We start from the raw sequence: 14,522 nt of genomic DNA on the forward strand, positions 1-14,522 counted from the left end.
GAGAAATCATTCTACCTATTTTTTCTGGTATTGGTCTCCAGTCTAATCTGATCACTCTGCTATGTTTCATCCCTAACCATAAACATAAAGAAAATATATTCCAATTTTTCTTATCCTTCAGTTTCTTACCTTTTCTGTCCTCCTTAAAATTCAAAACTATAAATTCTACTTCACAAATTCTCTGGAATAGACACTTTACTTTTCAATGCCACTGCCAACACACACTTTCTGGTCACAGTACCCCTGGATTATTGAAAAAGTCTTTTATCTTTATTGCATTATTTCTAATACCTTTCCATTCAGATCTCGGATACTGGTTTATAACAGTAGAAACAATCTCTATTCTGTGCCTCCCTGAATAACCAGCTATGAGTAAGTGACTGGCACATAATTTGAACTTACTATTTCTCCATAAAAAATGAATGGATCAAGTCAAACATATGTTCAAATATTGGTGTGCCACTTATAAACTATAAGATATTTGATTATATGCTTAAATTGTCTGAACACCAATTTCTTTTTTCTAAAATGGAGCCTAACTATTTTTACATAACTGTTTTTCATATATTGCATGCCTATTTAGTGCTCTGGGTCAGAAATTTTACTCAGTAAATGCTATTCCCTTTATCTCAGTTGTCTTTTTTCCCCTTGGCTATAAATATTTATTTTTGTGATTATCATTTTAATACATGTTATTTAAGAATGTGCTTTTTAGAATCCAAACATAAGTTTTAATTTTAAATAATTTTACTTTTTTTTTTTTTTTTTTTTTTGCAGTGACATGGATGGACCTAGAGATTGTCATACTGAGTGAAGTCAGACAGAGAAAGAAAAATACCATATGATATCCCTTATATGTGGAACCTTAAAAAATGGTACAAATAAACCTATTTACAAAATAGAAATAGAGTCACAGATGTTGAAAACAAACTTATGGTTACCAAGGGGGAAAGGGAGGGCAGGAGGGGTAAACAGGGAGATTGGGATTGGCATATACACACTATTATGTATAAAATAGATAACTAACAAAAACCTACTGTATAACACAGGGAACTCTACTCAGTACTCTGTAATGATCTATATGGGAATAGAATCTAAAAAAGACTGGATATATTTATATGTATAACTGATTCAGTTTGCTGTACAGCAGAAACTAACACAACATTGTAAATCAACTATACTCCAATAAAAATTAATTTTAAAAAATCTCATTTTTCTTACCCCATAGTTTTAAATTCTTGTCTAATAATAGATTTCAGATACCCATATTTATTTGTACTGAAATGTTGATTTAGTCTGAATTTAAGATAATAGCTTTGTAACTCAAAAGAGGTCATTCTATGATACATATATATATGCCTTAATTAAAAATGTTTTTATGATAAGGAAGCAAAACCCCCCAGAATATAAATTACCTTCCTAGCAGCCTTTTTTCACCCTGACTGAGCCATATTGTATAGTAATTTATTACCAAAAATACAATGCCAACATTATGTCATGGGGCATGGAATCATGCATATTTTCAAGTTCAGAAATTTAAAAATGACTTTATGTTGTATTTTTAAAGCATATATCTTGGGAACATGTTTCGGTACATATCATGTAAAAACTTGATGTGGACTTTTTTGAAATCCACAAGAGTAAAAAGATCAGTCCATAGAAAAATATTTTATTTTTAGGACTATGTCTATTTTGATAGCTTGGATTAAGTATCATCTTGCAGTAAGACATTTTAGTCAAGATCAAAGATTTATTAAACAGTAAATCTTCATTATTCATGTGAAATATGTTCTAGAGATTCCCATAATTAGGAATGTACATAAATTTCCCCCTTAGAGTATATTTTTTCTAGCTTCCAATCTCCCAAAATCTTCTAATATAAACTCTCATTAAACAATGAAAACATTCCCTCTAACCAGTCCATCTCTATTGTACGTTGGAAAATGCCTTTATACACATTATCTCAGTTCATTTTCACAATCTTGTAAAATGAATAGAGTGGGTACTTGACAAACAAGTGTTCAGAGAAAGAAGCTGAGCCTCGCAGTGATCAAGTCACTAGCCTGAAGTCACACAGCAGAGGAGTATCAGAGCCAAGTCTTCATAGTCTTCTGCTGGTGGGTTCCCTGGCATATGCTCCTCTGGCCAGGCCCTCTCCTGCTCACGGAAGAGGTATGCACTGCACTCTAGGTACTCTTATGAGAACAGGGAAAGCCTGAGAGTTCCTCTCTAGATGTGCTTAGTGATTACACGTCCACCAGGAGTGATAATAAATGGACACAAAGACTTCTTGTCCCACTCCCTTATCTGACTGGCCAATTCCTACTCAGGCCTCAACTCAAGTGCCTCCTCTTCTCAGATCTCTTTCCTGATGCTCACTACACTAAATAACCCTCCATATTTTATAACTTTCACAACATACGGCTATAAAAACAATTACTTCATTCTATTTTTAATCTTATGTTACTCCTACACAAGATTATGAATTCACTGAGAACTGAGCCCATTTGGATAGACAGATTAGATAGATGATAGATAGATGGCAGATAGATGATAGATGATAGATAGATAGATAGATAGATAGATGATAGATAGATGATAGATAGATAGATAGGTAGATAGATATAAATGATAGATAGATGATAGATATGATATGATAGATATAGATAGATAGATATGATAGATGATAGAGAGATAGATGATAGATAGAATATAGATAATAGATAGATACACAGATAAGTTGTCCACAACATCTGCCATACCACAAACCTTACCTCTCTTTCCTTAGCCTCTACACTGGATAACAACTTCTTCCTACACTGCTGAGGATCCAGAAGACCTGACATGATTTTACTTAAAGACAGAATGATTGAAGCTCACACCAGCCATAATATTCTTCCTATTTTTCTACAATACTTTGCAGTGTGAAGAGCTGACTCTCCCCTCCATCCACTCTCCTTACTCCTGCAACAAATATGGAAGACACAAATCAGAGAAAGAATATCCCCCTTTACTTTCTTGTTTCTAGAGTATTAACATCATTTTCTCTGCTAGTCAGGCTCAATACTTCTGAGTCATTCTTGACGAACAGTTCACAGAATGTCAGGCCTGGATCACCTGACCTAGGTGTACCCTAGGTCACCACTTACCCTGGAGTTCTCACTGTGGTGATCTTGCCTTCCTTGCCTATGATCAGGCAGCTTCCATCACATGCATTCCAGTGGAATAGCCAGTTCAGCTCCCAGAGCCATAGTTATTGGAAACATATTTTATATTTAGAAGTCATTTTCCCAGTAATTATCACCTATTAGTTCCAATTGTGATTTCTGGGACACGAGAAGCAAATCCAATTCTCCTGCCATATTATAAGCCTTTAAATATGTTTTGATAACTCATGTCACTTCCTTCCTCACAAGTCTAGATATTATAAGGATATATTTCCACTAAGTTTCTCTTCCTTGGACATCTCTTATCTTCCCCCTCATCATGTCCAGAATTCAGAGATTCACCCTCTCAAGGGGTTCAGAAGTCTATCACTTCTTTCCCTTTATTTGTGTCAATATCCAATTCAGGTCCACATCACAGCTTCCCTGAATTCTCCTAGACTCATATCTCTTCCTCTTCCAAACCATTCTGTAAGACAATACCAGTTTCATTCCCCATAAACACATAAATAATTCTTCTTTCTGTGTATATGCATATACAAGTATGTGTTTGTTATTTTAGATGTGAGTAATCGCTAAACAGTAAATTATTGAAGAGAAATGTTTGGAGAAACCAATGAAGTCACAGAGATGCACAAGAAATTAAAAATTAAAAAACAGGGAAGTTACAAAACCTGTAGTCAGTGATGCATTATAGTAAGATTAATGACACAGACTAGATAGATTCAAAGAAGCATTTCATTGGGAAACCAATTTGCCCCAGTGTGGAGCACTAATGCTCATGGCCAAGGACACAACGTAGAAAGAAAGCATGAGATAGATGTAAGGGTTAAATTTCAGAAAACAAATGGAACTTTATCTTCTTTCTTCCATTGTTATCAAAGCCCATCTATGGCAAAAGCATTTGAAAGGAATAAAAATATTCAATGACTACCCCTTGGAACAGATTTCCACTTGTCACTTCAGTAGCAAAGGATATTCTGGTAGTAATTTGCTAACAGCAAAAGAAATAACATCTCCTGTAGCAAAATGAATAGTAGCCATGGCAACTACAGCCAGATCCAGAGCTTGACCCATATGGCCACTACCACAGGGCCTTCATTCATAGACACAGCCAGAGCCATAGCTGTAGCTATACCTCCATAAGAATTTCCATAGCAGTAACAACTCATGATGTTTAGGAGCTACAAGTGTCAATGTAAGGTATATGTGGGAAGCAAGGGAGTCTGCAAATCAGTGTTACCCACAATCTCAGACCTTTACATGCAGTCAGGTGTGGCTGGGAAACACTGAGTCAGCCTGCTCAGTGATATAACAATTTGCTTCAAAAGAGCTCATTTTACTAGGCACTTCGAATTTGTTAAGAAATCTCTTTAATTTACTCTTCCCCAGAGTTTTGTCTAGTTAATAATAAGCCTGGAATAACATTGACTTCTTTTTCATGACCCCAACTCTATTGAAAACGTATCTCTCATGTGACTCATGACCTTACAAAGACCAAAGTAAATGTTTCGTCCTCTAATTAAATTCAGTGGCTTTGAAATCATGTGTGTGTATGTGCATATATGTTGCATAGTGTGCATATATGTTTATCCTTATTAGGCAAGACTAGTAATATTATTATCACTATCTACAATTTATATAAAATAATATAATACTACAATACTGAGGGGTTTTTTGGAGATCCAGAGAAATTGGAGGGTATTTTATTTATTGGTACCTATATTTTTATTTTCATACAATTTTTAAAGGTTAGTTTCCATTTACAGTTATTACAAAATATTGGCTGTATTCCCCTTGTTGTACAATACATCCTTGAGCCTATCTTACACCCAATAGTTTGAGATTTAAAAAATTAAGTGACTTGGCCAGAATAGCACAGCTGTTTAATGATAGAAATATAACTTAGTCATTTGATTCCAAATTCCATATGCTTCAAGTTTGACTTCAAGAAGAGGCAGAATTTAATAAATTAGTTATCACTAAAAATATCAAAATGCCAATATTTGCATTTTGTAAATTGTCAACCCCCATGCTTTGCTTTTTTATATTAATAGAGCATTTCTTACATTTCACTTTGCCCTCCATAGGTCGGTATAAACAAAATGTGAGTGGATAATTTTAACTATGTTTCTGTGAGTTCCAAGTATCCCTTCATGAGCAAAATACCATTATTACTCACTCTTCCAACCATAGTGCTCTAAGCTTTGTCCCTTGAGGTCAGAATTGCCTACTCCTCTTCCTACTGAAAGAAGAGATAGGTAAAGATAGGTTTAAGAGAGAATTAATATGGCTGTTTATAAGTGCTTTAATTCTGGGTCTGAACCTGTGTAAAAGTAAAACTTTAATCATGATCCTATAAAATTAAACCATAAAGTAAATGTCATCTTGAAACTTAGACTTCCATCATTATTGCCTATGCCCATCCCTGCCCCCAAAGAAGTCCCCAATACACATGCAATCCTTTAACATTGGATTGGTGCTATGATTCCACCCACATAGCAAATGCATCCCTGCCTTCTCTCCGAACAAGTTTAGAATAATGATGTTTGCTTACACAAGTTTAATTGGATTCTTCGCTAGACAGTCATGAAGCAAATCAATTCAATTTATCCAACATGTACTGAGTACACACCATTTATGAGACACAATCAGGGCCAACTGCACGGCCGTGCAAGCAGTGCATGTGCACAAGGCCCAGTGCTCAGAAGCTTCCCTGTGCTTGGTGTTAAATGCTCCATCATCACCATCTCTAAGTTCTTAACACCTTTCATCCTTAAATTTGTGGTTTGTAAGTGAAGTCTGCTGGGACAATGGAACATGTGCAGAGGATTTGGGGTGTTATGTCACATGCAGTCCCACCTCTCACCACTTCCCCACCTCCCCGGAATAAGCCCTCAGTTTCCCACTGCCTCATCCCCATCCAGTGGTCCTATAACTGCTGCTACCTTCTACCCCCTCCGCCTGACAGGAACCTGGGTACAGGCATGGGAAAGTTGGGATCCAGCACTTGTGAGGCTCTAGATTCACTCAACAGCTATCCTCATGCCCCAAAGCACATGACATTAAATAGAAAACAAAAAGCATCATAATATGTCAAAAGAGACCACGGAATACAGGCAAAATATCTTTTTTCCTGCTTTTTTGACACATTTTCAGTTTGCTGTGGACCCTGCAGATTATGTAGCTGGCCCTGGACACAGTACCAAGGATTGGGAGGATTAAGTAGGAAGAGCATGTGTTCTCAGACCTGCAAAATTCCAACGATATTTTAGGAATTAGTCCTTGACCCTGTAAGTGGTCCATAAGGGGCCAGTAGGGCACTAGTAAATTGACTCACTAAAAAAATTAAATATTTCCATCTTGGTTAATTTCGAACTACCAACAGGATGTCACTGATGTGGAGTTGGGAAGAGATGCACATTGTTAGCCTTCCCAAGCTGGTACAGGCTGGCTTCTGCACACTTCTGCAAGAGAGGCCTCTTGGTGTGGCACTTTAAAAACATGAATCCTGGCTTCAAATTCTGGCAATTCACTGAACTTCTCTGTGCCTCAGTTCCCTCACCTATAAAATGAGGACATGAAATGATAGTATCTAACTCTTAAAGTTGTTGAGAAAATCTGAGTTAATATCTGTAAATCACTTAGAATAACACCTGGCCTCTAGTAAGTGCTATTTAAGAAGTTCTCTTTGTGTTATAAAATGGCATGTGTGATCTTGTTACCTCTCCCATACACCAGAGTGTGAATTCCTTGAGGTCTAGAAATTTAACTTATGCCATTAAATCCACAGCCCCTAGTGAAGTCCAATACATCCTATTTCATGAATGTTTGATGAATGAAAGTTTATAATTCAGAATCTAAAATAGAGATTGGTTCATTAAAGGTGAATTTTTGTCTTTCCTCAAAGCATCCATACACACATACACACACGCATACATACACACACACACACACATACACACACATACACACATACATGAACACATACACACAAACACGTACACACACATATACACACACACACACACACACACTCTCACGCAATCACATTTTATCTGCTCCCTACTTTGGATCTCAAAGGTATTCAATGCTAGAAGATATCTCTCCACAATGTGATGAGGTTTCTTAAAACTAACTAATACTATTTGACTTCAACCTCCATTACAGAAACTTGTACAAAATCATGTTATTTTTTTCTGTTTCTACATCCAGCATCATTATTCTTCTCAAGCCTTTATATTTCAATGCCACTGTTTGCGTGCAGAATCCCAGAGTATTACAGTAAGAAGAGTTGAGAGGACAATTAGTTCTACCTCTCTCCTGATGCAGCATTTCCATCCACAACATGTCCACAAATTGGTGACCTGAACTAGTTTAAAACCTTTGGAGACAGGGGAGCCAAGCGTATTGCCAATCCACTTTTCAGACAGAACTAATTTTTAGAGGAATTTTTAATGTCAAGAAGTCTAACCCCTTGAATCTTCCATTTATTCTTAATGATTATGGTCTCTTGAGTTGGAAAAGCAAATAAAATACAGTTATCTAATACTTTTCAAATAGCCAGCACCCCAGACAATATTTCCTGCCCCTATTTCTATCATTTTAAATACTATGAAAACAGGCTTCTTTTTTTCTAGTAAGGGAAGTCTCCCATTTTTCCATTTTCAAATGTTAATATTCAACATATTGATAATATAACACTGAATTCTTTCCATGTATTTCCCATATCTTGTTTTTCTATTATTTTTATCTTTATGGATCTAATCATGGTTTGTTTTGCAAGCAGATCACTGTGACTAATTCACAAACCTATTGCATATCTTCTCTGAGTTACAGAATATTATTATCACTGCTATTCTTTTATAAGAGTTAAATTTTGGCAGAATATAGGAAGAAAAAGTGGGATCACTCCAGGAGTTTCCCTTTTTATATATAGTAAAGGAAAGTGGAATACCAAAGATCAAAGAATACCCATCCTAAAAAGAGAGCCTCAAGTTCTCAACTATTTGTAGAAATTCTTTATTATTCAGTCATGATGGTAATCTTTGACAATTTTTACCCATTAAAAAGTAGTCATCTTCCCTCCATTCTTCCTGAAGCTAAGCATATTTCTGCATTTGTTTCTCGCATTTCTTCTCTCTCAATAGTTTTGTAATGTCAATATTTTTAAGTAATTTTGCTGACTGTCTTAATAAGGAACAGCTCTCATTAAACCCAGACAATATATGTCATGTCATGGTCAGCAGAATTCTAAGACAGCCCCCATGAGTCCCACCCACTGGCATCCATGCTTTTTGCAATCCCCTCATCTTGATTAGAGGCAGGACCTGTAACATCCTTCTAACAAGTATTCTATCACAAAAGTGATAGGAATCATTCCCAGGATTGTGTTACCTCATATGGCAAAAGTGAAGGGATTTTCTGATATAATTAAGGTCCATAATCAGTTGACCTTAAATTAATCAAAAGGGAGATTATCCTTGGTGTTCATGACCCCATCAGGCAAGAACTTGAAGTGGCACATTCTCTCGCTTTCTCTCTCTTCTTCTCTTCTCCTTCTCCTTCTCCTTCTCCTTCTCCTCTCTCTCTTTCTCTTTCTCTCTCCCCTCTCCCTCCATTGCTAGTTTTAAAGAATCAAATGAAACATGAATTCTATAGCATCAAGGAAATGGATTCTGCCCAAAACCTGAGGAAACTTGAAGTAATGCCTTCTATTTCAGTCTCCAGGTGAGAATTCAGCCAGCCAACAACTTGATTTTAGCCTTGTGAGACCCCAAGCAGAGACCCAGTGAAGTTGTTCCCAGACTCCTGACCTACTGGCAGATAATAAATGTATGTTGTTTCAAGCTACTAAGTGTGTGGTAACTTGTTACACAGCCATAGATAATGAATCTCTGAGGAACTGCAAAATTGAAGAATACATATATTCTTCACCTTATGTTTTCACATAGAGTGTTTTGGAAGTTCCTCTTTGATGAATGACCATCAATCTCCTTCCTCCCCTTGACCATGATGCTTCTTAAAATAGTAACTTATACTCATTTTATTCACTCCTTTACTATTCATTCAGTCCCAAGTTAAGCAAACTGTATTCACTCTCACCTCTCTATGAAAGTATTCAATATTCTCACAAAATCACCATAATTGAACTATTTGTCAATGTAACTGATGCTTTGTAATAATTCCTTTATTATTTTACAAAGAAGCAGGAAATAAAATGGTCATATCATGGAAATATAAGCTCTTACTTTTAGTGGCCTTATTACACTTTGCCTGAAGTGTTTTATATAACAATATATTATTGAAAATGTAATGAAAGCAATCTGGTATAATATGATACTTTGGAGTTCAGTAACTAAGGGATGAAGAATTTTTGTCCTTACATAATATTCCATTTAGAGATATTTCTATATGTTTAATTATGAATAGTTGCAATTCTTCCTTGAAATTTTATTACCATTAAATGAGTTTGATGACTTTTAGATGATTAACTCTAGAATTTAATAAACCCTACTCTAAAAGCTACATTTAATCCTCACAACACTCTTATGAAATGGGCACTATTATTCCTTATAATTTATTTTTAAAAATACAGTTTAGAAGGAAAGTAAATTATCCAAGACCACAAATCAAGTAAATAACAGAGAGAAGATCCTGTTTTCATGCTAGATCCTGGAATTTCAATCATTGTATGCCATTAAGTTTAGGCTTAGAAACGTTGTTTTAATGAACTGAAATCATTATTTCTTGTAACAGGAGATTTTAATGGTAATCAATGTTTCCTTCAATATTCATCTAGAATACAAGGGTTCCCATGAATCAGAGTGCCCCAAATATCACGCAAGTATAAATATATGATTTTTCCTAATACTCTCTCATTGCTCTCCATAGTATCTTGTTTTAATGTACATGAATACCTATTTAATTTAAATAATCCTATCATGAATCTTTCTAAATAAACTTGAAAATCTCTCCTATGCCCTTCGTGAATGCCACAATTAACAACTACAATGAAAAAATGTGGTGTATTAAATTCCAGACCTCTATGAGAAGAAAGAGTGGAGAGGATTCATCTCCAGGAAATAAATGGTATCTTAATTTAGGAATGCAACTTTGTAGGTTATTTTTATCTTTAGTAGAAAAAAGTAAGGCCCAGAAGCATAACCTAGATGATGGCTACAAATAAAACTAAATTACTCTGCATATTAAAAGAGAGAGAGAGAGAGAATTTGGAAGTGGGGAACAGAGATGACATAGTGAATGGTGATTAATGAGGAGAGAACTGACCAGAGAGAAATCCTCTATGAGACAGATGGCAGAATATTTATAAAGCTTTCATTGTAATATAACATGTGTGCAGAAAAGTACAAATCTGAAGTGTGCTGCTCAATAAATTTTCATAAAGTGAGCACAACTGGGAAACCACCGTCGATATCAAGAAAAAACACATCAGTTTCTGTGAAGCCACCCCTCTCCTCCTCCTAGCTACCGTTTCAATTCTCTTCCCAAAAAGGAGAACCAAAATTATAACCAATACCATGAGTTTCAATATTATAAATTAGTATTACCTGTTTTTTATTTTACATAAACAAAATCTTGCCCATCCATTATTTTGTGTCTGACTTCTTTTGTTCCTCATTATAACTGTACAGTTCTTTCCCCATTTTCCATATGTCAAAGTAATGTGTTCTTTTTCATTTCTTCATAATATATAACTTTATGAAAATACCACATTTCATTATAAATTTTACTGTTGATAAACATTTGAGTTGTTTTATGTTTTGGCTATTAAACATAATGCTACCAAGAGTATTCTTGTGTTACGTCCTTTTATAAACATATGTATGCATTTCTTTTGGGAATAGTCTTAGTAGAAGTACTTGATCGTAGGGTATGCGTAAGCTCATTTTAAAAGATACTGCCAAGCAATAGTCCAAAATTGTACCAATATATATTCCCTGGGGCAGTAAATGGAAGTCCTATTTACCCATATCTTTAATTACCTTCCATATTATCTGTTTTTACACTTTCACCATTCTGGTGGGTATGTAATAATAACATATTATTGTTTCAATTTCCATCTCCCTAATAGTGAAGATTAAAAAACTTTAAATATTTCTTGGCTATTTGAAATATTTCTTGGCTCTTTGGTAAAACCTCCAAGTCTTATGTCTGTTTTTCTACCAGGCTGTCCTTTTTCCTGATAATTTTATAATTCTTTATATATTTTGGATACAAGAGAAATAACATCTTCTGTAGCAAAATGGACCACAGACATAGCCAGAACCACATCCACAGTCATATTTGGATCCAAATCCACAATGATAGCCACAGCCATATCTGGAACCGTATCCACAGTTTAGTCCCCTGTAGCTCTTGCATCCACATCCGTAGCAATAGCCACGGCCACATCCACAGCCGTAACTGTGGTCCTAACCACAGCAGCCCATGGTTTCAGGACTAGTGGGTTATAGTACGAATTTTCTAATGTCCCTCACACACCTGGGACTCATATACTGTGAGGAATGTGTGGGGCTTACCTCAGTAAGAATCTTTTTCTCATCACAGAAATTTGCATAAACTGAACTCATTATTTTCGTGACTTCAAATTTGTTGTAAACTTTCTATTTAATCTGCTGTTACTGAAAAAGCATATAAAGCCAGTCAGCAACCTTGAAGGAAATCAACATCACCCAAGTCCATGCTATTAAAACATATTCAGCAACCTTGGTTTTAACCTACAACAGTCCCTCTCCTTGTTAATCTCTCTTCCATAGTACTTTCAGAAATACTGAAGATTAAATTCAACATTTCCCTATATGATGCTTCAAATGTGTAAGACATACTCCCACCAGAGTAATGTCTCGGAAAACCTAACTCATCATTTGAGAATCAACACAGACATCACCTTCTCCAGAGGGCCTTCCCTGGCTCCCACAATCTGATTCACATACCCCTTCTTGGAGGATGTAGCTCTGTACTATATCATGACCCCTGCACATTATACTATAGTCTTCTCTTTATCTACCTACCTGACTGAATTTCACTTGCGTACCTGAAATACCTTTTGTTTATTGAACTTAGCCCAACGTCTAGTTCAAAAGAGGCACTGAGCAAATGGTGGTTTAATAAAGCAAAGAATGAATGAGAAAATTAATGAATTTATGAAAGACAAATAATCATTAGATCTGATAATATTTAAGATGCTCCCAATTCTAATATTAATCTTTATTATTTTTGTTAGAGATAAAAACACAAATTTCAACAATAGTAGTTAATAAAACAAATATTAACAGTTATATTTGATTATTTGTTTTGATTATAAAGTACTCCTACCCATGTTAGCCCATGTTATTCTCAAGAGTCCTGTGAGAAATATTTTAAAATTTGTTCTTATCATTTTATAAATAAACAGACCGATGTTAGAGGTTAAGATATTTACAAGACCACTCAGATCTTCAGCAGCAGAACTTAAATCAGGTCTTTTGAATATAATATCTATACTTTTTCCTTAATGCCTCAAAACAAGAGAAAGATAAATAAGGTGATTCATTACCAAGGTTTTTTCATAAAGTTTATATTCACCACCTCTTCTAAGTAACAAAAATTTATGATTCTTTCATTTTATATACCAATTTTTTTAATCTTTTTGACCTCCACCACTGCAGTGAAACCACGAATGCTTCTTAAGTAGACCCACTTACTGAGCTCTTACATTCACTGCAAGTCTCCCTTCAAACTCAAAGTGTTATGTTCTTGTGGTAATGACATGCTATTGTCTGGTTTTAGAGAGGCGCCGCATTACTTTTATGAAAAGGAGTTATGTAACCCTAGGAGTTGAGACAGAACAATGATTTTTCTAACAGTTTTAATTTTGAATCTTATGTAATAAAGTGTCATAAATCCACAACCTCCATGGGCAAAACGTGCCTTTTATTCAAACCTTCCTCAGACTGTTTAATGATTGTGGGTGCTATGACTACTCTTTCATAATTATCTTCTGAAATATCAATCCTTCCAGACTCCAGGATTTATTATAAATGTGTTTTTCCACTACCATTACCACAAAGTAGATTTTATTACATTAATCTTTATTTGCATTAATTTTCTTGTTTTTCTGTGGTCATCAGACAACTGGTGAACATTTATTAAGCACATACAATCTGAAAGGCCTTAACATATTGAATTTTAAAAATGTTTCCCTGTCTTCCAGGTTTAAACTTCTATTTCAGGAACTCCCCTTTGACCATGCATGTCTCCTGCCTATGACCCAATTACAGTTCTTTTTCATGTTACCAACCTCCACTTCTTCATGACTACACTTCACACCATCATCTACTGCAACTGCTCTTGGTAAGAACATTAATAATGACCCACGTTACATTTTCATTGCCTCTTTTATATGTCTATTTTCTAGCATAGTAACCATGCCTTTTTCTTGAAAACTTGCAGTCTTCAGTTTCGTGATAATAGGCTTTTTTAGTTCCGATCTTACTTCTCTGAAAAATTCTTATTTCTCATTGGCTCCTCTTAATGTACCCTCTGTTTGTCTTTTTAATTATTAGGGTTGCCTTAATTCTGTCTTCACCACTTATTTCTCATTCCTTACATGCTTACTGAGTTACCTCTCCTCTTCCCATTGGTTTAACTACCTGTAATTCCAAGTACACAAATCCAGCTTGCTAAAAAAGAAAATTTCTCGTGAATGTTGCTGAAATACCACAAATTCCATAGATCTTTTTCATCATTGTATTTCCTAGGATCTTAAGTAGTGTCCAGAACTTTGTTAGAGCCAATAAATATTTCTTATATGGATGAAAGAGTACATACATCTTTTTCATCCTTAAATCTCCTCTTTCTCCATGTTTCTACTCTCAATGACTGATACAACCCAATTACCCAAGCCACAAACCTGAAAGTCATGTTTCACAATGACATCTCCACCAACCACCAGTCAGTCGTCAAGCCTTGATTCTACACCGTACGTATATCTCTGGAATCTGCACTTCCCCTCAGGCCATGCTCTATTCATATATCATCATCATCACCATCATCTTTCCTGCATTATTAGTATAAATTTGGTCTAACGCCAACCCATTTAACAAACCACTACCATAAGTTTTCTAAGCTACAAGGCTAATTGTGTGTCTTCATTCACTTAATTCAACACTCCCCATCACCATGAGAGTGAAACACACATTTTGAATTACAACATGACATACTATGTATTCCTCAACTTTGCCAAACTACAAAGATATGACTCCTAGCCTGCAGGAGGTTCTTAATAAACATCTGTTGTATTTAGTTGGCAAGAAGAACACCAGTGTTTTCCTACTTTCCTGCTTTTTCACTTGC

Source organism: Balaenoptera acutorostrata, chromosome 4 (genome assembly GCF_949987535.1).
Source record: "Balaenoptera acutorostrata chromosome 4, mBalAcu1.1, whole genome shotgun sequence".
Taxonomy (NCBI): domain Eukaryota; kingdom Metazoa; phylum Chordata; class Mammalia; order Artiodactyla; family Balaenopteridae; genus Balaenoptera; species Balaenoptera acutorostrata.